This window comes from Aegilops tauschii, chromosome 2 (genome assembly GCF_002575655.3).
Source record: "Aegilops tauschii subsp. strangulata cultivar AL8/78 chromosome 2, Aet v6.0, whole genome shotgun sequence".
In the NCBI taxonomy this organism is placed as follows: domain Eukaryota; kingdom Viridiplantae; phylum Streptophyta; class Magnoliopsida; order Poales; family Poaceae; genus Aegilops; species Aegilops tauschii.
The window spans coordinates 260,184,710-260,191,120 of NC_053036.3; the positions used below are offsets into that span (position 1 = coordinate 260,184,710).

The 6,411-nt window shown below is 47.5% G+C and overlaps 1 long non-coding RNA gene across 1 annotated transcript; it reads left to right on the plus strand.

The window, feature by feature from the left end:
- Window positions 1–2,956: 2,956 nt before the first annotated feature.
- LOC141041637 (uncharacterized) lies at window positions 2,957–5,826 on the plus strand. Its single transcript, XR_012202438.1, has 3 exons — window positions 2,957–3,437; window positions 4,247–4,336; window positions 5,573–5,826. It is a non-coding gene; the product is annotated as an uncharacterized lncRNA (long non-coding RNA).
- Window positions 5,827–6,411: the final 585 nt, after the last annotated feature.

Consider the following 6,411-nt stretch of genomic DNA (forward strand, 5'->3'; position numbering starts at 1 on the left):
CAAATTCCCTTGAGTATTTTCGCGCGCTCTTTAATTCTTACGGTGATTCGTTCTCTTTTCTTCATTCATTTTAAATTCTCGCGGTGGTTCGTTCAGGATTTCTCTTCCTTTGTTATCATATCAATTTATTCGTTGTTTCAATCCTACCGGTGGTTCGATGAAGGCCTTCCCAAGTTTGCGCAATATCTATGTTAATCCTTTCTACGAGAATAAGTAGTATGCCAAATCCATTGCTTGTCATCAATCTAAAGTGGTGAAGGCTAAGCATAATGTAATTCTTATTCTTGTTTCCTCCAAGTGATTTATTCCTTCTTTCGGAGTTCGTTCATGATATCAAATTCTCGGTTCCAAGTTGTTCATTCCGGAGCTTCAAGTTATTTCAATTATATCATTTCAAAGCTTCATCTAATCATTGCAAGGCTTCTCCGGAGTTCTTTTCAACTTTCCAATTCGTTTGATCATTCTTTTATTACCGGAGTTCTTCATGGAGGCTCTACATGGTGGTTCGTCAAGGATTCCTTTCATTTTTCAATTGTTCTTCAAGATTTCTCTTGAAGTTATGATCCGCCAAGCTATACTCTAAAATAAACATGATGCTCAACACATGTTTGTTTTGAGGAGTTCAAGCATTCTTCATCTTGCATTCCGAAGTGCAATTCTTTCTCTCTTATCTTTTGAGGTGGTGTTATGTCATTCTTGATTATTTCCTTCATGTTGCATGATTCACAAGTTGTCAGGAATGAGATAATTAAATCCATCATTTTCTCTTCGTTCAAGAGATCTTTTCGTCCAATCAATTTTTTTGTTGGAGTTGTATTGGGTTATATTTCACCTGTAGCCTTCCCTAAGGAATGTAGCTATTTGTGGTGTTTATCAATGATCCAAGTTTTCTCCTATCCTCTTGGTGAAAGAAGTTTTTCATCGCCTTGGTGCTCTCACTCAAACCAATGGCTTCCCTTAGTGGCCGTTTGTCACCTCATAATGTTGAGATGTTTACATAAGCCCACTACAAGCTTATTGTTTTCGTTGTTGATTTTCCAACTACTCCGTTATAACCTTCTTGGAAGGGTGTTTTCCAAGCTCATTTGTGGCAGAAGTTGTCATTTTCTTCTCCGTTATCTTATTCCGACGATCTATCTTCTATTCGTCCGTCCCGGAGGCATTCTGATGTTGCTCTCTTCGACCAATCATCTTGTTTTGTCAAGATCATGTAATTTTTCCTTTCTTATCCATTTAGCCGGAGTGTCGTGTTTTCATTCGAGTTCTCTCATCTTATCAAGTTTTGTCTCCTTCCTCAACCGGAGTGCGGCCTGAAATCTTTCTTAGCCCTTGTGCCATTCTTTCATTAGTTCCGGAGGCAACATGTTGTTAATTTCATCGAGTATCCTCTGATCTTGTCAAGATCATGTTCAATTCCTTCCATTTACAGTCGGAGTGCTGCCCAAATTATATCACTCTTATTCCTTCTCTATCTTGTTTTAACCGGAGTGTTGTCGTAATTGATCTTTATCGTTCCTTATACGTCTCGTTTCAACCGGAGTGTTGGCTGAATTCTTTTCGCTCTCATTCCTTCTCTATTTCGTTTAAACCGGAGTGGTTTCGAAGTAATTCTCGTTCATTGATATTCCATTCTTGTCTTTCAACCTACAAAGGTTCTCACAATGTTCCTTGTTCCTCTTGCTGAACGGAGTGTTTTAAATTTTGTTCATCTCCGTTGTGTCATTTCCGCAAGCTTTGCGACCTCTCAAGGTTTTTGGTTTCACTCGTTTGTCAAAGAAGCAATTTAGTTTTACCTCTTCTCCTCATCTTCCGTTTTCCCTCCGGTGCCATCCAAGATCTCGGGATGAGATCCTCTTGTAGTGGTGGAGTGTTGTAACGCCCCGAGACCGACGCTCCAGACGGCTTCCATGTTTTTCGTTGTTGTCATGTGTTTCGTTGGTTTGTTGCATTCATTATCGCATCATTCGCATTGCATCGGCACTCATTGCCGTCTTTATTTTTAAAAACATGCATCCGATCGTAGTTGCCGCGTTCCCCCTTGCTTTCGTTGACCGTTCCGAGACCAACTGTGTTTTCGGTTCCCTCTTGTCAAACCAACTAACCTCTCTCGTCAGCCCGCAATCCCCTCCCGCGCGTCCGAAAGTTGTCCCGTACCTGACCCGGTTTGTTGTTACCGTTGGATTCGGATCATCCCCAAACATCTACAAAACATCACTGTTTTCTTCATTGGACTTCCTAAACTATATTTTCTCAGCCGTCCGATTTTAATCAGATGATCCAAAATACCCCTTTCTTTCCCTATATAAAGTCCCCTAATCTATATATGGACAAACCCTAACTTCTAGGGAGATGTCCCATCCATCCTCCTAGCCGCCGCCACACTCCACCTTGTCGTCTCCCACCTCGGGATCTCCTCATTCCCCCCCCCCCCAATCCATCGATCCAACCAACCAGAGCTCCTCCTCCCGTGCGCCTCCACCTGCGCCCGCATCCTTCGTCCTCCGCGCCCAGGCAGTCCCCGTCCGCGCCCTTCCTCCCTGTTTTTCCTTCCCTTACTCTATCTCTTCTCGTTTCCCCGCTCATCTCTCTGTTGCCTCCACAGGACGCCATGGCCCCGCCGTCAAGCAGCTCGACCCCGCCGCGGCCTCAAGTCCTCTGCTCCAGTCGCCATCGCCGGATCGCGCCACCACAGAGACGTAGCCGAGCCCCATGGCGCCGTTGTCAGTGACCCCGAGCGCGCCTGAGATGCCCTTGCTCCGCTGACCTCCTTCGAGCGCCGTCCCTTCCTCCTCTACTCCAACCCACGCCTCCGGCGGCCTTCTCCTCGTCGTCGCCTAGGTGAGCAGCAGCTCCACCGGCGGCCACCTCTAGCAGGCCCGTGCCGCGCCTCCTTCCCTTCCCTCTCCCCCACTCTCTCTGCCTGACGCCCCTGACCGATCGCTGCCGCCATCTTCAGTAGGTGCTCTCCCTGATCCCGGTGTCCCATCTTCGACCGAAGCCAGGAACGCCCAGCGTCCCTGCGCCGCCGCGCCAAGTCCCCTGCGTCGAGCCGCCGCATCCGCCGCTACGGTCCCGCCGTGCTGCGCCCCTGCTTCGTCTCGCTGCGGGAGGCGCAGAGAGCCAGCGCCAAGCCCCTGCCTCCTGCCGTCGCCTGGAGCCGGCGCCCCTTCGCCCGTCCTCGCCGAATTGAGCAGCCTCCGCGCCCCTGCCAAGCCCGCCTCCTGTCACCAAGCGCCGCCGCTGCCGGACGCCCCGCGGCGTCGACCTGCTCTCAGCGCCGATGCTTCCTCTGCTTCGCTTGACTGGATGCAGCCGCTCGCCCCGTTGACCGCGCGAGCCTCGTCAGCGCATCTCTGCCTCGCTGGCCAAGGCCCAGCCTGCTCCAGCTCCTCAACCGGCCTGCTACCTCCTCCACCGAACGGGCCAAGGCCTACTGGGTGAGGCCACACCCTAGCGCCCCTCCTCTTGTTTTTTTCCTCTGTTGGGCTTCCTATTCACATTCGGCCCATGTGATGTTTTTTTCAGGATCTGCGAATTTCTCTATTATCCAGAGAAGTACAGTTTTACAGAAAACCCCCTGTACTTCATGCATATAATAACTCACAAATGGTGCATCGGATTAAAATGATTTTAACATGTAAAATGCTCAGAAATTTGTGTAGTTTAATAATATGCCACTCTCATCCATGTTTAAAATTGTTTAAAATGATGGTTGTTTAAATTTGCATAAATGCTATGTTAAAATGATTTATTCCATAACTAAATAACCGTAGCTCGGATTTTAATAAATTATATATGTAAATGGGGTAGAAAAATGCCTAGTTTAACATGGTTCACTTCATTTTACTGTTTAACAACTATAAAATTATGTAATTGGCAGAACAGTACCAATTCCAAAATATGCATATGGGGATATTCTGGAATTGTCGTTTGTTATTTCCGGCCTCATTTAAATTGTCTAAAATAGGTAGTTTCCATATGCTTCACTTCTTGGCATGGTTAATAACATTTAATATTTTTGGGTACATAAACGAGAGAGAACTAAATAATTGATGTGGTGTTTCGTCAATATGCAACGAGTTGCATATTGAGCTCCATTTAATTTGTAGCTTTGTTTGTTGCATTTTCCCATGCCATGCCTCATTTAAACCGGACATGCATCATACTTGTTTGTGCATCATGCCATGTGTATGTGGTGGTTGTTTACTATGGTGTTTGTTTCTTTCCGGTTTGCTTCTCCCGTTAGCTTCGGTTCGTTCCGGAGTTGTGAGGATTTGTTCGACTACATCCGTTTGTCTTCTTCATGGACTCGTTCTTCTTCCTTGCGGGATCTCAGGCAAGATGACCATACCCTCGAAATCACTTCTATCTTTTCTTGCTAGTTGTTCGCTCTATTGCTATGCCGCGCTACCTACCACTTACTTATCAAGCCTCCCAAATTGCCATGAACCTCTAACCTTTGTCACCCTTCCTAGCAAACCGTTGTTTGGCTATGTTACCGCTTTTGCTCAGCCCCTCTTATAGCATTGTTAGTAGCAGGTGAAGACGAAGATTGCTCCATGTTGGAACATGTTTATGTTGGGATATCACAATATCTCTTATCTTATTTAACGCATCTATATACTTGGTAAAGGGTGGAAGGCTCGGCCTTATGCCTGGTGTTTTGTTCCACTCTTGCCGCCCTAGTTTCCGTCATACCGGTGTTATGTTCCTTGGTTTTGCGTTCCTTACGCGGTTGGGTGATTTATGGGACCCCCTTGACAGTTCGCTTTGAATAAAACTCCTCCAGAAAGGCCCAACCTTGTTTTTTCCATTTGCCTACCTAAGCCTTTTTCCCTTGGGTTCTGCAGACTCAAGGGTCATCTTTATTTTAAACCCCCGGGCCAGTGCTCCTCTGAGTGTTGGTCCAACCCGTCAGTCGCCGGTGGCCACCAGGGGCAACTCGGGGCTGGCCTACCGGAAGCTTGGAAAATCCGGTGTGCCCTGAGAACGAGATATGTGCAGCTCCTATCGGGATTTGTCGGCACATTCGGGCGGCTTTGCTGGTCTTGTTTTACCATTGTCGAAATGTCTTGTAACCGGGATTCCGAGACTGATCGGGTCTTCCTGGGAGAAGGAATATCCTTCGTTGACCGTGAGAGCTTATAATGGGGTAAGTTGGGACACCCCTGCAGGGTATAAACTTTCGAGAGCCGTGCCCGCGGTTATGTGGCAGATGGGAATTTGTTAATGTCCGGTTGTAGAGAACTTGACACTTGACCTTAATTATAACGCATCAACCGCGTGTGTAGCCGTGATGGTCTCTTGTCGGCGGAGTCCGGGAAGTGAACACGGTTTCTGGGTTATGTTTGACGTAAGTAGGAGTTCAGGATCACTTCTTGATCATGGCTAGTTCACGACCGTTCCGTTGCTTCTCTTCTCGCTCTCCTTTGCGTATGTTAGCCACCATATATGCTTAGTGCTTGCTGCAGCTCCACCTCATTACCTCATCTTTCCTATTAGCTTAAATAGTCTTGATCTCGCGGGTGTGAGATTGCTGAGTCCTCGTGACTCACAAATACTTCCGAAACAGTTGCAGGTGCCGATGATACCAGTGCAGGTGACGCAATCGAGCTCAAGTGGGAGCTCGATGAAGATCTTGTTCGTTGTGTTGTTTCTTTTCATTTTGATCAGTAGTGGAGCCCAGTTGGGACGATCAGGGATCTAGCAGTTGGGTTGTCTTCTTTTATTTTGGTTCCGTAGTCGGACCTATGTGTGTATCTTGAATGATGTATGAATTCATTTATGTATTGTGTGAAGTGGCGATTGTAAGCCAACTCTTTATCCTATTCTTGTTCATTACATGGGATTGTGTGAAGATGACCCTTCTTGCGACTATACCACAATGCGGTTATGCCTCTAAGTCGTGCCTCGACACGTGGGAGATATAGCCGCATCGTGGGCGTTATAGAGTCCTACTCCCGGTAGGAGTAGGACTCCTCCTGGCGCGCCTCTCCCTTAGGCCGGCCGAACCCCCCTTGCACCTTTATATATGGGGGCAGGGGGGCACCTCTAGACACACAATTGATCATTGATCTCTTAGTCGTGTGCGGTGCCCCCCTCCACCATATTACACCTCAATAATATCATAGCAGTGCTTAGGCGAAGCCCTGCGTCGGTAGAACATCAACATTGTCACCACGCCGTCGTGCTGATGAAACTCTCCCTCAACACTCGGCTGGATCAGAGTTCGAGGGACGTCATCGAGCTAAACGTGTGCTGAACTCGGAGGTGCCGTGCGTTCGGTACTTGATCGGTCGCATCGTGAAGACGTACGACTACATCAACCGCGTTGTGTTAACGCTTCCGCTTTCGGTCAACGAGGGTACGTGGACAACACTCTCCCCTCTCGTTGCTATGCATCACTATGAT